An 18,061-nucleotide genomic window follows, 5' to 3' on the forward strand; every position below is an offset into this window, starting at 1 on the left:
AGTGTGGCGTTCACTATGGACATACATCCAACTTCCCGTTGCAGAAGTCTCCTCAGTTTTGTTCTTCTTCGGGAGTGAGGCTGGAAATACACGAGATGATACATAAACGGTCAGGAATACACGGTATGACCGCAAGTCTCTTGCTGAGGTATACTTTTGTTCTTCTTGATGGACTCCATCACAGCTGTGCTATTAGATGAGTGAGTCTCCTGTGTATGTTGATTTCTCAGAACAGAGCAGATCTGAAGTCTTTCACGACAGATTCCCTGACGTTTTCAGTGAGACGTCCGTATGCCTTGTTTCACGAACACGATTAAAAGTTTTTTTAGGGGGAAGAGGTGGTCGGACATGCAGTAATTTCCGGCTCAACTTTCCTCCCCCTGTGGCCGCCAGCACCTGGAGGTGATGACTAACTCATTCGGTGTCCCGCTGCAGCTGACGCGAACCACCGCTAGCAAGACTGCACCTCTCCCTCCTCCACCCCCACCTTCCCTCAGCTGGTGTTTGTCAGGTTTGTCCTGTCGAAGTCTTAAGTCATTCCTCCCCTAAGTACGACGTTACGGCGCTTGAGTACAAAGGTGCGACGACCCTCAGACATCGTGGCATGACCTGCACAGGGGTCGTGCTGTCATGTATCAGTGGTCGTGCTGTCGTAGTCAAGGGTTAAAGTACACTCACTGGTACAGTCTCGGGTACATTTACCGTCAGATTAAGTCACGAAATCAAAGTTTCTTGTATTTACGTCTGTAGCCGAGCTGTCGGAAAGCTGACGCCTCCCAAGCCTAACGAAACTCATAATGTCTTTTTGAAGAAGATCGAGGAAAATAAAGACCTTCAGAAGGCATGAACTGCGTGGGCGAGACTTCCTCACAACACGGACGTTAGTTCTGTAGAAGACAGTGCCAATCCTTTGGCTGTTGACGGATCTTCTACACAAGGCAGGACGCGAACGAGTACATGTTGAAGCTTCATTTGGACGACTGCTGCTGGTGTACCGCTTCTGTAACTGTCACCACTACGGGCCACAGCTTTCTCTCCTGCGTTCCCTCGAAGAGATCCTGAAGATGTTTACACATGTTGCTTTCCTTCGACCGATGTCTCGTCCCGGCTGGACCCTTCTTCCGGACTTGGTTGACAGAGGAAGCCACTGGATGTTTATCGTCGTTCCATCAACATATGTTGTGGGTAAACCTGGAAGTCCAGACGATGGGTTTTTCCAGTCGTCTAGATCTCTGGATTTTTTGGTCTTGTGTATGAGGTCGTTCATGTCCTAATTTGGGATTATTTTTTCCTTTTGTGTTCGTGAAAAATTTGAAAGAAAATGAAAAGAGGTCCTCGAGAACACGTCCCCTCCCCCCTGCCCCCTGAGAACACGCCCCTGAGAACATGCCCCCTGAGAACACTCCCCCTCCGAGAACATGCCCCCTGAGAACACACACCCCCTGAGAACACTCCCCTCTCCCTCTTTTCAGAGGAGGAAATCGGCAGGTTGTTTATCCCGGGGCCCATGATCTATTTCCCTGGGAGAGGCTCTTCTCCTCCCCCAAGGGACCCATGATCGACGTTCCTGGGAGAGGCGCACCTCCTCCCCCAGGGGCCCATGATCGACGCCCCTGGGAGAGGCTCACCTCCCCCAAGGGACCCATGATCGACGCCCCTGGGAGAGGCGCACCTCCTCCCCCAGGGGCCCATGATCGACGCCCCTGGGAGAGGCGCACCTCCTCCATGATTTCTTGAGCCACGTCAAGCAGGATGCGGACCTACACTGATTACGACCATTGTACACAACTTCTGAGTCTCCTTTTATCGGGTTCCTGCAGCTTGGTGGCTACACTCCGCGCAGGAGCAGGGGAAGGACGGTTTCCCTAGGAACGAGAAGGTTCTTGACGATACACCATAAACTTGTTCGATCATAGACGATGATGCTGCCACAGTGAGGATGACCGACCACTTGCAGGCGGAGTCTGGTAACACCTACCGTGTGTGTGTATATATATATATATATATATATATATATATATATATATATATATATATATATATATATATATATATAGTATAGACATTCTGTAAGATTGATATTTCGTAGGTTTTCCGTAAAATTCAATCTTCTGAAAGACATTCATCAAAGCAAAGGAAATATTAAGGTTTTCAGTATCAGAAATGCGATCTACATTATGTATACCCGGGAGTCCGCAACGACTTGTCTCTACCAGTGGTGTGAGAGACAGACCACGACCCTCCAGGCCCACTGTACAGAACCTGGTTCAGCGGTCACAATGTTGGGTATCCAGACACTGCACCACGACCCTGATGGTTCTGAAACTGCTGAGTTGATGATAGCCAGTTTGTGGTGGCATATGGAATAATCAGCTTCTAATACGAAACCGTCTTATTTGTGGTCGTCATCTCTATTGTCCTGAAGTTCAGTCTGAAGTAGATGCTTTCAGCCAGTTAGACCGACGTACTTCGGTTGTGTGGATGTGAACGATGCGTGTCATGATTTTCGTGGTGATGTGAGAAGGAGATGGAATGAGTATTTTGAAGGTTTGTTGAATGTGTTTGATGATAGAGTGGCAGATATAGGGTGTTTTGGTCGAGGTGGTGTGCAAAGTGAGAGGGTTAGGGAAAATGATTTGGTAAACAGAGAAGAGGTAGTGAAAGCTTTGCGGAAGATGAAAGCCGGCAAGGCAGCAGGTTTGGATGGTACTGCAGTGGAATTTATTAAAAAAGGGGGTGACTGTATTGTTGACTGGTTGGTAAGGTTATTTAATGTATGTATGACTCATGGTGAGGTGCCTGAGGATTGGCGGAATGCGTGCATAGTGCCATTGTACAAAGGCAAAGGGGATAAGGTATAAGGTATAAGTTTGTTGAGTATTCCTGGTAAATTATATGGGAGGGTATTGATTGAGAGGGTGAAGGCATGTACAGAGCATCAGATTGGGGAAGAGCAGTGTGGTTTCAGAAGTGGTAGAGGATGTGTGGATCAGGTGTTTGCTTTGAAGAATGTATGTGAGAAATACTTAGAAAAGCAAATGGATTTGTATGTAGCATTTATGGATCTGGAGAAGGCGTATGATAGAGTTGATAGAGATGCTCTGTGGAAGGTATTAAGAATATATGGTGTGGGAGGAAAGTTGTTAGAAGCAGTGAAAAGTTTTTATCGAGGATGTAAGGCATGTGTACGTGTAGGAAGAGAGGAAAGTGATTGGTTCTCAGTGAATGTAGGTTTGAGGCAGGGGTGTGTGATGTCTCCATGGTTGTTTAATTTGTTTATGGATGGGGTTGTTAGGGAGGTAAATGCAAGAGTTTTGGAAAGAGGGGCAAGTATGAAGTCTGTTGGGGATGAGAGAGCTTGGGAAGTGAGTCAGTTGTTGTTCGCTGATGATACAGCGCTGGTGGCTGATTCATGTGAGAAACTGCAGAAGCTGGTGACTGAGTTTGGTAAAGTGTGTGGAAGAAGAAAGTTAAGAGTAAATGTGAATAAGAGCAAGGTTATTAGGTACAGTAGGGTTGAGGGTCAAGTCAATTGGGAGGTGAGTTTGAATGGAGAAAAACTGGAGGAAGTGAAGTGTTTTAGATATCTGGGAGTGGATCTGGCAGCGGATGGAACCATGGAAGCGGAAGTGGATCATAGGGTGGGGGAGGGGGCGAAAATTCTGGGGGCCTTGAAGAATGTGTGGAAGTCAAGAACATTATCTCGGAAAGCAAAAATGGGTATGTTTGAAGGAATAGTGGTTCCAACAATGTTGTATGGTTGCGAGGCGTGGGCTATGGATAGAGTTGTGCGCAGGAGGATGGATGTGCTGGAAATGAGATGTTTGAGGACAATGTGTGGTGTGAGGTGGTTTGATCGAGTGAGTAACGTAAGGGTAAGAGAGATGTGTGGAAATAAAAAGAGCGTGGTTGAGAGAGCAGAAGAGGGTGTTTTGAAGTGGTTTGGGCACATGGAGAGAATGAGTGAGGAAAGATTGACCAAGAGGATATATGTGTCGGAGATGGAGGGAACGAGGAGAAGAGGGAGACCAAATTGGAGGTGGAAAGATGGAGTGAAAAAGATTTTGTGTGATCGGGGCCTGAACATGCAGGAGGGTGAAAGGAGGGCAAGGAATAGAGTGAATTGGAGCGATGTGGTATACCGGGGTTGACGTGCTGTCAGTGGATTGAATCAAGGCATGTGAAGCGTCTGGGGTAAACCATAGAAAGCTGTGTAGGTATGTATATTTGCGTGTGTGGACGTATGTATATACATGTGTATGGGGGGGGGGGGTTGGGCCATTTCTTTCGTCTGTTTCCTTGCGCTACCTCGCAAACGCGGGAGACAGCGACAAAGTATAATAAAAAAAATAATACTCCCGGGATTTTAGGGAAGGTTCCTGGCCTTTTTCTGGGGAAGGGAGGAGAGGTGGTTCTCCTCCTCCTCCTCTGCTTCCCCATGAGTCGTCCCAGCTGTTGTACAGCTGAGACCTTTGAAAGCACAACTCATAGAAAAAAGGTTTTTATTTCCACTTCCGTCAAGAGAAATTCCTTTTTTTTTTTTTCATTTTTCATCCACCTGCATCACGACACGTGTCAGCTTTCCCGAGGGGGGGGTCTTTCAGTGTAATGTCTGCTGAATCGTGTGTGCTCTCTTCAGCGGGTAGACGCCAGGTTTCAGCATTCAGATTCTGGTGTTCCTGAAGGTGCACCACATCCCCAGGTGTTCTCATACCTTCCAACACAGGACGAACACCATGAACAAACTCCTTTTTTTTTTCTTTTTTTTTTTGACGTTTTGTTCTGTTCTTTTGGACTTTTGTGGTGTGGCGGTTCGCGTTCCTGGCCCTGACGCATCCACGGGGCCTCCCAGGGTCGAGCCGCATAGGTTTCGAATCCTGGTTGCGGCAGTCGGTCCACAGTCAACCCAGCTGTTCATCCACCCTTAGGGGGTTGGTCGATAAAATAGGTACCTGGTTCAGGCTTGTATATATCTTTTCTTTCTTTCAAACTATTCGCCATTTCCCCGCGTTAGCGAGGTAGCGTTAAGAACAGGACTGGGCCTTTGAGGGAATATCCTCACCTGGCCCCCTTCTCTGTTTTTTCTTTTGGAAAATGAATATATATATATATATATATATATATATATATATATATATATATATATATATATATATATATATATACATATATATATATATATATATATATATATATATATATATATATATATATATATAGCGTTAATGGGATGGGTTTGGTTAGGGCCTCAGTTGGCCGTGCCGTCTCAGCTAACATAAAAAAAACAAAAGACAGTTTCACTCTTGAAGGCTCCTACTGGGCGCCTGTGGCCGGTGTTCAGGTCGCCCTCGGGGAGGAAGAACCAGAGGGTGTTGTCGCCTTTATAGGTGGACGAGTTCTGGGAATCGAGTTGAATTTGTTCGTTACGATGGATGGGATTCCAGCCTCCTTGCTTGCGTCTTGAATCTGTCCTCTATAGAGTTCTTCACTGGTCCAGTGTGTCCATGTGTCTGGAGATCATTGGCAGCGTCTCGTGAGTCACGTGTGCCATGAGATCACTCTCAACATGCTGGTCATGTGGATTGGAATGTCAGTGGGCAAAGATGTGGACGCGAACTAGAACACTGTTGTCTTAAAGATGTGGATATAAATAGAGCCTTTTAGGGCCAGATTTAAACAAACTCAGCAAGAAATGCCACAACACCTTATTGTTAATAATAACAAGATAACCTGAAGGGTTTTTTTGAAGTTAGTATCCACTTTTTGCATCTAGTCGATAATATTTACCTCATGGAAATACATAATCATAATACGTGTAATGAAATATATATATGTATATATATATATATATATATATATATATATATATATATATATATATATTTTTAACTATTCGCCATTTCCCGCGTTAGCGAGGTAGCGTTAAGAACAGAGGACTGGGCCTTTTTTGGAATATCCTCACCTGGCCCCCTCTGTTCCTTCTTTTGGAAAATTAAAAAAAAAAGAAAAAAAAACGAGAGGGGAGGGTTTCCAGCCCCCCGCTCCCTCCCCTTTTAGTCGCCTTCTACGACACGCAGGGAATACGTGGGAAGTATTCTTAATCCCCTATCCCCAGGGATATATATATAAAAAGAGCGTGGTTGAGAGAGCAGAAGAGGGTGTTTTGAAATGGTTTGGGCACATGGAGAGAATGAGTGAGGAAAGATTGACCAAGAGGATATATGTGTCGGAGGTGGAGGGAACGAGGAGAAGAGGGAGACCAAATTGGAGGTGGAAAGATGGAGTGAAAAGGATTTTGTGTGATCGGGGCCTGAACATGCAGGAGGGTGAAAGGAGGGCAAGAAATAGAGTGAATTGGAGCGATGTGGTATACAGGGGTTGACGTGCTGTCAGTGGATTGAATCAAGGCATGTGAAGCGTCCGGGGTAAACCATGGAAAGCTGTGTAGGTATGTATATTTGCGTGTGTGGACGTGTGTATGTACATGTGTATGGGGGGGGGGGGGTTGGGCCATTTCTTTCGTCTGTTTCCTTGCGCTACCTCGCAAACGCGGGAGACAGCGACAAAGTATAAAAAAAAAAAAAAAAAAATATATATATATATATATATATATATATATATATATATATATATATATATATATTTATTTATATATATATAATGAATCAGCTTAGTAACCCTCTATGTAATATCAAGCCACTGGGGTCCAACTAAGACCCCATTGTGACCCCCCCCTCCTGTAATCCATTTGCGCTACCGCTCACAGGGTGAGCATGGGGTGCACAACACGTCCCCCAGGGTTACCGGGACAGATCAAATCCGATTCCTCAACGCCGATTCTAGGAAAGTCTCTCTATCAAGGTAAAGCTCGGGGAACCGATTCCAGTATGGGCAGGATAGACACTGATGCTTGCCTGATCCATCCAACTGTGCTATTCATCTTGTGGACGCGTTTACTTAGAGCCTCCTCATTTCGCGGGGTTGGGGGGGGGGGGGGGGTGTCAATCGACATTTTCTGTTCGTTACCAATCACTTGAAATTGAATTGACCTTTTCTCTCTCTCTCTCTCTCTCTCTCTCTCTCTCTCTCTCTCTCTCTCTCTCTCTCTCTCTCTCTCTCTCTCTCTCTCTCTCTCTCTCTCTTCCCCCTCAGGTCCCTGTCCACGTCGAGAGACCCCCTAAAATCTCGCTTTTATTGAAGTACAGAACCCTTTAATTACTCCACTGTTTACTCTCCATCAAGACTTTTCTCTCTGGGCGATGAGTGTCGGAGGCCCGGGGAGTGGGTTTGTATTGCCCCGAGCTGGCGCGGCTGGCGCATTCCCCCACCACCGCGCACTTTGAACCGCACGGGTTAGGTTCGTCGTGCTGTGTGAAGGGGGTCGACTCTCTCTGGGGGAGGATTCGATGCCTCGAGGAAATTATAGGATTTCTGATTGATATTCTTTTTTTTTTGTGTCTGTGTGTGTGTGTGTGTGTGTGTGTGGTGATGACAAGACACGGGCGTCTGAATGTCCTTATCAAGGCCATTTTATTCCTTGCGCTACCTCGCTAACGCGGGAGACAGCGACAAAGTATAATGAATATATATATATATATATATATATATATATATATATATATATATATATATATATATATATATATATATATATATATATATTTTTTTTTTTTTTTTTATCTAGCCCCCCCCCAAACCAGATACCCAATTTATCGACCAGCCCCTTAGGAAGGATGAACAGCTGGGTTGACTGCGGACCGATTTACCGCGACCAGGCTTCGAACCTATGTGGGCTCGACCACACCAGAGGGCTCGTCAATGCGTGGCGGTGAGTAACGCTAACCGCCACACCACAGAATTAGACAAATGGCGTGGCAATTTTTTTGCTCAGCCATGCAGTAGCAAGATCTGGTCAGTATTGACTAGTTTCCCCTAAGTTCAGGCCCACTTTTGGCATGGCTGCACCTCTGGTATTCCGTCATAGAAAACTGTACACAATTCCTCGCTGCCGTTGAAAATGGGAATATAAATCCAAGACTCTCGATGTGTTAAGAGAGCTACGTGACTTGGCCCGGACGAGCAGCAACCTGTTAAGGGGCCGTGTCGCAGCTGTCCCATTGATTTCCACTCCCTGGGGTCTTCTCTTCCTCCTCCTCCTCCTCCTCCTCCTCCTCTGGCGGCAGAGATACTTCGCACATCGTTTCTCTCTCTCTCTCTCTCTCTCTCTCTCTCTCTCTCTCTCTCTCTCTCTCTCTCTCTCTCTCTCTCCATGTGAATCAGGGGATCGAGTCTCCTCTCCCGTGAAGAGAGAGAGAGAGAGAGAGAGAGAGAGAGAGAGAGAGAGAGAGAGAGAGAGAGAGAGAGAGAGAGAGGCCTCGACTCCGTCTTCCCCACATCGTAAACACCGACGCCCTTGATATCGTTTAATCCTCGGAACTTGTGGATCATCATCACCTGCCGGTCTCCTGAGCGTACACACCTTCGGTTCTCTCTCTCTCTCTCTCTCTCTCTCTCTCTCTCTCTCTCTCTCTCTCTCTCTCTCTCTCTCTCTCTCTCTCTCTCTCTCTCTCTCCGTGGGGAGGGTGACGGTACGCCCCAGTGATGACGTGATGGTGATGACGTGATGGTGATGACGTTGGCCGCACCAAATCGTTATTTGCAAGAGTCACCCCGTCGTGTTCAAGGGCCGCGCCCTTGGGCTCAGGGGGTTGTGCCGTCGTGCCTAAGGGTCGTGTCGTCATACATAAGCTTATTGCTGTCGTGCTCAAGCGTCGCACCGTCGTGCTCAAGGGCACGTGCTGTCGTGCTCAAGCGTCGCACCGTCTTGCTCAAGCGTCGTACCGTCTTGCTCAAGAGAGCCATTCCAATGTACTGTTTAACTGGCCACCTCAGTGTCACACCCTGGTGGCACAAGGTGGCCAGAGTTCTGGTTGACCTTCAGTTGCTCAGGATTCGCCTGCCTCACAGCCTGGGTCTGTCCCACTGTCTTTACATGGCCCTCTACCCCAGCCCTGGCCCATAGCCTGGGTCTGTCCCACTGTCTTTACATGGCCCTCTACCCCAGCTCTAGCCCACAGTCTGAGTCTGACCCACTGTGTTTACATGGCCCTCTTCCCCAGCCTTGGCCCACAGACTGGGTCTGACCCACTGTTTTTACATGGCCCTCTACCCCAGCTCTAGCCCACAGCCTGGGTCTGACCCACTGTCTTTACATGGCCCTCTACCCCAGCCCTGGCCCGTGCTGGCCTCTGCCAATTAGGACGCCACAACACAGCCGAGCCGTCCTAGGGGTCTTCATGGCTCAGCAGTGACCTCCTCAGAGGTTATTAGAGGGAAATAGATGTTCGTAATGAAGGAAAAGTCTGTTCAGTGGGCCATAAGCCGGTCAGATAATGATCGAAAAACCGGATCATAGCCAGGTAGGTAGCCAGCCCCTCATACAACTCGTGTAGTTCCTTTCAAAACATCCCTCTGTACCCTCATATCATCCCTTTGGATCCCCTAACAACATCCTTCTAGATCCCCACATAACATCCCTCTGGATCCCCTCATAACATCCCTCTGGATCCCCACATAACATCCCTCTGGATCCCCTCATAACATCCCTCTGGATCCCCTCATAACATCCCTCTGGATCCCCTCATAACATCCCTCTGGATCCCCTAACAACATCCTTCTGGATCCCCTCATAACATCCCTCTGGATCCCCTCATAACATCCCTCTGGATCCCCTCATAACATCCCTCTGGATCCCCTCATAACATCCCTCTGGATCCCCTCATAACATCCCTCTGGATCCACACATAACATCCCTTTGGATCCCCTCATAACATCCCTCTGGATCCCCACATAACATCCCTCTGGATCCCCTCATAACATCCCTCTGGATCCCCTCATAACATCCCTCTGGATCCCCTCATAACATCCCTCTGGATCCCCTAACAACATCCCTCTGGATCCCCTCATAACATCCCTCTGGATCCCCTCATAACATCCCTCTGGATCCACACATAACATTCCTCTGGATCCCCTCATAACATCCCTCTGGATCCCCTCATAACATCCCTCTGGATCCACACATAACATCCCTCTAGATCCCCTTATAATAACCTGGACTCCCTCATAACGTCCTGGATTCTCTCGAAATCCCTTTGGAAACCCTCATAACATCCTTCTGGACCCACCTTATACATGAATGAAAACAGGTATTCCTCGCTAGATGACTATTTGAATCTTGCACACAACGAGAGGATGCGAAGTGAGAGCCATGGGGAGTGGTTAGGTGAGGAGAGGACTGGTGGTGTGAGAAAGAATACAGGAAAGAGCTACATGAAGATCTTTATTTCCCTCTAAGGCTCAGTCATCTCTACTGGACGCTGCCTTGCTCACGCGGGAAATATCGAATATGCATGAAAGATATATATATATATATATATATATATATATATATATATATATATATATATATATATATATATATATATATATTTTTTTTTGCTTTGTCGCTGTCTCCCGCGTTTGCGAGGTAGCGCAAGGAAACAGACGAAAGAAATGGCCCAACCCACCCCCATACACATGTATATACATACGTCCACACACGCAAATATACATACCTACATCGAAGAGACGAAGCTAGGACGCTTCGTCTCTTCGATGTATATCAGCTGACTATTATATTTTCTCTTGTGTCTCCCCTGATGATGTGATTATTACACGAAAGTGCACTTGGGAACTTTTCATGTTTCATTTTCCCCGTGGACTCATAGGAATATCTTGATCACACGCAAAATTGTGATCCTTTTCAATATATATATATATATATATATATATATATATATATATATATATATATATATATATATATATATATATATATATATATATATGTATATATATATATATATATATATATATATATATATATATATATATATATATATATATATATATATATATATATATATATATATATATATACATGTATATATATATATATATATATATATATATATATATATATATATATATATATATATATATATATATATATATATATAGATAGATAGATAGATAGATAGATATAAAGATAGGTAGATAGATAGGTAGATAGATAGGTAAACAGCGATTGAGCATAGTAAATAGATAGATGAATATATATATATATATATATATATATATATATATATATATATATATATATATATATATATATATATATATATATATATATATATATATATATATATATGCCTTTATCTGATCTATTTCCCTCGGCTTAGGGCTGAGAGGGTTGGCAATATGAGCAGGTCATATGTAGAACTGTCCCTATACCTGATTTATAGTCATTAGAGGTTAATAATGCATTGCAGCAGGCGATGTTATCTATGTGTGGCAACCATGTTGAACAATGTATTGACAGGTCATGTTCCGGCCCCCCGACCTCATACTGAACACATGAAATGTTCAGCTGCACAAGATCTGCCCCCTGCGGGTGATGCTGTGTGTGTGTGTGTCTGTCTGTCTGTCTGTCTGTGTGCGCAAAGTAATGATAATAATGATAATGGTAATGATAATAATAATGATAATGATAATGATAGTAGTATAATGATAATAGTATAATAATAATAATAATGATAATGATAATAATAATAATAATGTAATAATAATAATAATAATGATAATTATAATAATGTTAATGATAACAGTAGTAAATAATGATAGTAATAATAGTAATGATAATAGTAATGATAATGATGTTAATAAGAAATATAAAAATAATAGCAACATTCATAATAATGATAATGACGGTACAGAGTAATAAACTATTTATGGAATAAACTACCAGCAAAAGCTGGAAATATTCCGAAACTACATACGCTATAAAGGGATGAGGTCAGCATCCAATTTACATTTATCTGATGACGTTCACTTGGGGACGTTGTTAAAGCTGTCTGTACGAGCTAGGATACGCTGGATGCTGCTGCGGTATAGAACTGCAACGCGGGGACGAGGGATCACAGGTGACAGTGTGCGACGGTGGTGGGGATGATGCAATACCTTTTCTGCCAAGTCGTGGGCAAAGTCCAGGTGTTGGTGGTAAAGCGTCGGGAGGATCAGTGTTACGAGACCTTCTCCATAATTGATGTAAGAGAGTCCTAGGATGATCTTGGATATCCTTTCTTGTACCTTGTCTCGTCGCCCCGGGAGGGTCGCGGAAGATTTAGGACAAGGAGGCGGAGGTGAATGTGGAAAGAAATGGGAGTTGTGTAGATGGTCTTAGGTGGAGGGAGGCCAGGTGTCCTGAGTCGACTATTAATGGAGAGCAGATTAGAGGAGGATTGGATGATGGTGCTGACGCGTTCCCTCCACCTTGACTTGTCGTCCAAAGTTGTGTCGAGGATCTTTGTTGACCGGACGAACATCCCGGAGGAATCTAGCGGCCTTGATTGTAGTGGGGTGAGGGAGGACATGGTTGAAGGCAAGGCTGGAGTGCATAACTATGGTCTCACTCTGGTTGGTGGGAACGCTGGTGGCTGTGGTTCAGTTCATGAGGTACCTGAGGGGAGGGTGTTCTGCTGAGCTGGGTAGTCGGAAGTATTATCGTCAGCACTGAAGAGTCGATGGCGTGTTCCTACATGCATGGGCCAGGGTCTCGCTTCTAGGGATAAGGAAACACAAAGGCACCATCTTCGTGTCCAGCGGAACGCCAGAGTTGAGGGGGACTGAAAGGTGGAGGATGGTCTCTCAGAAGCATGCAAACTGAAGACGCTTGCCGCCAAACTCCCGCAACCTTGGAGTGATCCTTCATCGCTGTCCAAGGTGGAAAGCTTTGCTGAGCTCAACACGAGTAGTAAAAGCCACAGAGGTCTTGTGTGTGTGTGTGTGTGTGTGTGTGTGTGTGTGTGTTGTGTGTGTGTGTGTGTCCTTGGCGGCGCAAATACACTCATACACTGAACTCTTGAGTCTGGCTACATCCTGGGGACTTAAGTTCGTCGTGATCATAAATTACCTGTTTGTCTAACCATGATGTGCCTGGTGCAGGTTCTGCCTTAATGAGGAGTTAGCTGGTAAGTCATGAGACCTCAATATGACGTGTGCTGCACTTTACTTATGTTCATCATGTGATGATATGATCAATATATCAAGAATTATCAAGATTTATCGGAAGGTTCATCAATAATTAAGTTTGGTCTCGCCATATTGTGGATGCTTCAGCGTAGCTGGATGTTGTCCCTTAAGCATACCGTACAACCCTTGAGCACAACCGTATAGCCCTTGAGCACGATGGTACAACCCTTGAGCACAACTGTACAGCTCTTGAGCACGGTGGTACAACCCTTGAGCACAACTGTACAACCTTTGGGCACGATAATACGACCCTTGAACACTACAGCTCTTGAGCACGACGAGACAACCATTTAAGTACGATGATATGACCCTTATGTACGACGATGTAGCCCTTCGATAGTACAGCCCTTGAGTATGATGGTCTGACCTTTAATCTGACCCATTTGTGGCAGGTCGAAGGTCACGCCACCATCACGTCTGAGGTATTAAGAGCATCACAACACACGTATTATGGTTTAACCTGACATAAGTAAGAGCTCATAATCCACGTTTCATAACTGATAGATATAATTACATGTTAGCTTACCTGTCTATAAATACATAACAGTTACCTTGATTATATATCAAAGCCTTTGGGTTTATAGTTCGTCTTAGACGCTATGGTTAGCCTCTTTTTTTTCATATTGATTAAAAGAAATGATAGATATTTCGACAACCTGCAGTCATAATGATGTTGGAGAATTGGAGGAAAATAGCCTCTAGCTCCCCCCTGTGGTAGTTGGATGACCCGTGTGGGGAATGCTGGAGTCCCGGATGAACGGCTATACGGTTAAAGGGTATCTCACCTATGACCTGTGCTGTGGAGGTCAGCCGTGTCCTTGCCGTCCCTGAAGGATGACCTCGGATGCTTCCTCTTGGACTTAAAAAGGGTGACCTCGGATGCGTCCTCTTGGACTTGAAGAGAATGACCTCTGAGGTCAAGCCGCTGCTGGAGGAGTCACTACAGCTGTAGGTATAAGAACTAACAGACCGGGAGACGTGTTACGTGTGCGTTCCAACAGAATTGGGAACATGAGACGTAACATTGCTGCCCAGCGGTACGAAGTAACGCTACGGTACATTGTATTGCTACAGTAGTGGCCCTCGGGACAAAGAACTGACTGTTACGGTATATGTATCAGCGGCACGAAGACCTTACGGTACACAACAGAGGGACATGGTACCGCTCCACCTACTGCAGGCGGGTGTACCGCTCTCCTGCAAACACAACATGTCTGTGGAAGTCCTTCTGTACCGTGCCTCTCGCTCGAAGAAAATCGTCCCTCTCTCTTCGGAACACTTTTCAACCTCTTAAGCACGACGGTACGACCCTTGAGCACGACGGCACGACCCTTGAGCATGACGGTACGACCCTTGAGCACGACGATACGACCCTTGAGCACGACGGCACGACCCTTGAGCATGACGGTACGACCCTTGAGCATGACGGTACGACCCTTGAGCACGACGGCACGACCCTTGAGCACGACGGTACGACCCTTGAGCATGACGGCACGACCCTTGAGCACGAAGGCACGACCCTTGAGCACGACGGCACGGCCCTTGAGCAGGAAGGTTACGTACCTCGAGCTAGATGGTCCGTCCCTTTGGCCTAGGCTTTCTCACAGACGCTTTGGCGCGTGGGAGGTTAATACACACCCCACCAGGAGGACAACATCTTCTTATGTCATTTGTAAGAGGGAAAAGCTTTGCATCACGACCGATTTACGTATAATGAAGGTTCGTTACGAGGTTTCTAATGTAAACGATGCGATCAGGTGCTTTGGGGTTAACGATGCGATCAGGTGGCTGGGGCTAACGAGTAGCCTATAATAATTGAACCAATTACCGGTACATTCATGGGTCGGTTCATTAAGACGGGAGGAGGAGAAGGGGATGATATGGGAGGGACAGATAACATGAGACCTGATGGTCCATGATGAGGTTATCCAGGATCATAATCTTAACTGTGGTAAAGACGAAATGGTAAAGCAGAAGGCACCTCTCCCTCTACTGCTCCTCGGGTCAACACAAAATCTGAAAGGGACGACCCGGTAGTATTGAGAGAAAATAATGCTTTGGAAATTTCGTTGGGAAATATAACGGGGGAAAAGATCCCCTCTCTAACTTAAGAGAGCCCCCTGGGGTGAAGTGTCTGCTCTGATATTGAAAAATAGGTCAGTTATGAAAACCTTACAACTTGTGTTTACCTCTTGAAACTGGCCCTTTCGCTGAAGACAGATATCACTTTTTACCAAGCCTTGATCGGGATGGATTTGGTCTTGGCATTTATTATATTTGACTGTAATTTATTCCATTGTTCTACAACTCTGTAGCTGGAAAGAAAAAATTTGCCCACGTTGCTGTTCCATCTTTCCCAGTTCTATAACATTATATCTGGTCGTTGAATCTCTGTCTAGTGTGAAAAAGATAAAATTCCATATGTTGTTTTTGTCTGAATTATTTAGTATTTTGAAAACTTGTATCATTAGATGTCGCTGTAGTCTTTGCTCATATTGGATCAGCTGCTTCGTTTTACAGTCAAATATTTCATCTTATGAAACTTATCACCCTGCTGGATTTACTGTATTCCTCTTGATGATACTATTTGTCTCGTAATTTAGGTCATTGCTGAAAGTCATTTCTTCTTGGAACATCGGTTTACCATCAGTTGGCCTGAACCTTTAGATAGTCTTCCTATCCATGCCATACATCTCCTAATTTCATGTCATAGAAGGACTGAATCCTGTCTTTAGGCTTTTGGTGTAGGTGATGAAAAGCATAGGTCCCAGGACTGAGCCTTGTGGTACTCACCTAAACACATTAAGCCAGGTGGACGCTTCTTTCCTATTTAGTAACACGCGATGTTTCGTGTTTGAGTCCCTATCCTTAGGGTCTGTGTCCTCCGATATGAGATCTGATTTCGCTTTTCGATCTTTTATATGGTTCTTTATCGAAATCTTTTGGAAAGTCTAAGTAAATAACATCTGAGGGCATTTTGGGGACCATGTTATCCTATATGTAACTAGGTAATTCTACTATGTTCCTTGAATATAATTTTTCATTTCAAAAGCCATGTTGATGATCGGTTATCAGTTCACTGTCTTACAGATATTTAATGATCTCTTCTCTAATTATAGTTTTTGATAGTTTTCCCTAGAAGCAAAGTAGAGCGGTAAAGTGCGTTTTCTATCTCCTTTTCTTGGAAAACTGGTGTTGCATTGGTAAGCGTCCAGTGCTGTGGCACTTACCCTTCCAGTCCCGATTTGCTGAGAATTTTGGTCATCAGGAATGTTATATACCCGCTTACTTCTTAGGCTATTGTGAGAGACATTGATAAGACAAGTTTACACACACACACACACACACACACACACACACATATATATATATATATATATATATATATATATATATATATATATATATATATATATATATATATATATATATTTTAGTTATTGTGGCGAATGGAAACAGGATAGGGAGGGATTGTCGTCGTTTCCCCTACCCACCAAACGACATGTAAAATAAAACGTCAATACAGTAAAAAAAAAAATTTATACTAATATTAAAATTTCATTGTTTACCAGACGCCTCACATATGTGTCTTCCCAAGTTCTACATATGAAACTTGAACTTTCAAGCCCTTATACCCTAACTGATCCATTTACACTATAATGTTTTTGCCTCCATTAACCAACTATGTAGGCGTTCCGATCACGCAATAATCATTTTTTCACGCCATCCCTTTCACAGCCTCCAACTTTGCTTACCTCCTGTGCTCCACCGTCCCCATCCAACACTCCATTACCACCATGATTACCTCTGGTTCCAATCGTCCTCACTGCATTCCTACCAGCCCAATAACCATCCCAATCAACCCTCACTGCCCTCTCACCACGCTCTCCCTTTTATACATTCCATCCCAACCATCACTGCCACGTTCATTACCTATATATATATATATGTACGTATATTTATTTCATGTGTGGTGGGGTGGCGATGGGAATGAATAAAGGCAGACAGTATGAATTATGTACATGTGTATATATGTATATGTCTGTGTGTGTATATATATGTATACGTTGGTGTATAGATATGTATATTTGCGTGTGTGGACGTGTATGTATATACATGTGTATATGGGTGAGTTGGGCCATTGTTTCGTCTGTTTCCTTGCGCTACCTCGGTAACGCGGGAGACAGCGACAAAGTAAAATAAAAAGATGATATATATATATATATATATATATATATATATATATATATATATATATATATATATATATATATATATATATATATATATTGTATTACATACTTCCTACATATTTAGATAAGTCTTCCAGGTTTTTGCTTACAGTATGAGAAATTCTTTTTTGAATTTCTTTTTTTCAAGTTGCTCTCATTTCCTACCCTATAATTCTGTATCCATCTTACATACATATAATGGATCTGTTGGCTGCCACGTAATCCAAACATCCTGTATGCGTTTCCTTTACGCTGAAGTCAATCATTGATTTTCATTCGCCATCCAGTTTGACACAGTCCTCTCACTACTGCCTTTACCTCCCTGTGGACGCTCCCCCACACGTCACCACCCATCTCCAAACTTCACTACCACCATTACCACACATAGCCATTACCAAACATCGGTTCCAGCGTCACCATGCATCACTACCACCATTACTATACATCCCCATCGCAACCCATCACTGCCACGTCATCACCACGCATCACTACCACCATTACTATACATCCCCATCGCAACCCATCACTGCCACGTCATCACCACGCATCACTACCACCATTACCACACATCACCATCACAAAACCCATCACTGCCACGCCATCACCTCACATCACCGCCACACGCATCACTCCCACCATCACCACACATCACCGCCACCATCACCACACACCGCCCCGCACCCCTGCACCAGGGACGTAAC

General features: G+C 44.5%; 1 protein-coding gene across 9 annotated transcripts in view; it reads left to right on the forward strand.

The window, feature by feature from the left end:
* LOC139760814 (probable 3',5'-cyclic phosphodiesterase pde-5) overlaps positions 1 to 18,061 on the forward strand; it is a 459,357-nt gene that overhangs the window by 294,823 nt on the left and 146,473 nt on the right. The gene's annotated exons all lie outside the window — the stretch shown is intronic.

Source organism: Panulirus ornatus, chromosome 3 (genome assembly GCF_036320965.1).
Source record: "Panulirus ornatus isolate Po-2019 chromosome 3, ASM3632096v1, whole genome shotgun sequence".
Taxonomy (NCBI): Eukaryota; Metazoa; Arthropoda; class Malacostraca; order Decapoda; family Palinuridae; genus Panulirus; species Panulirus ornatus.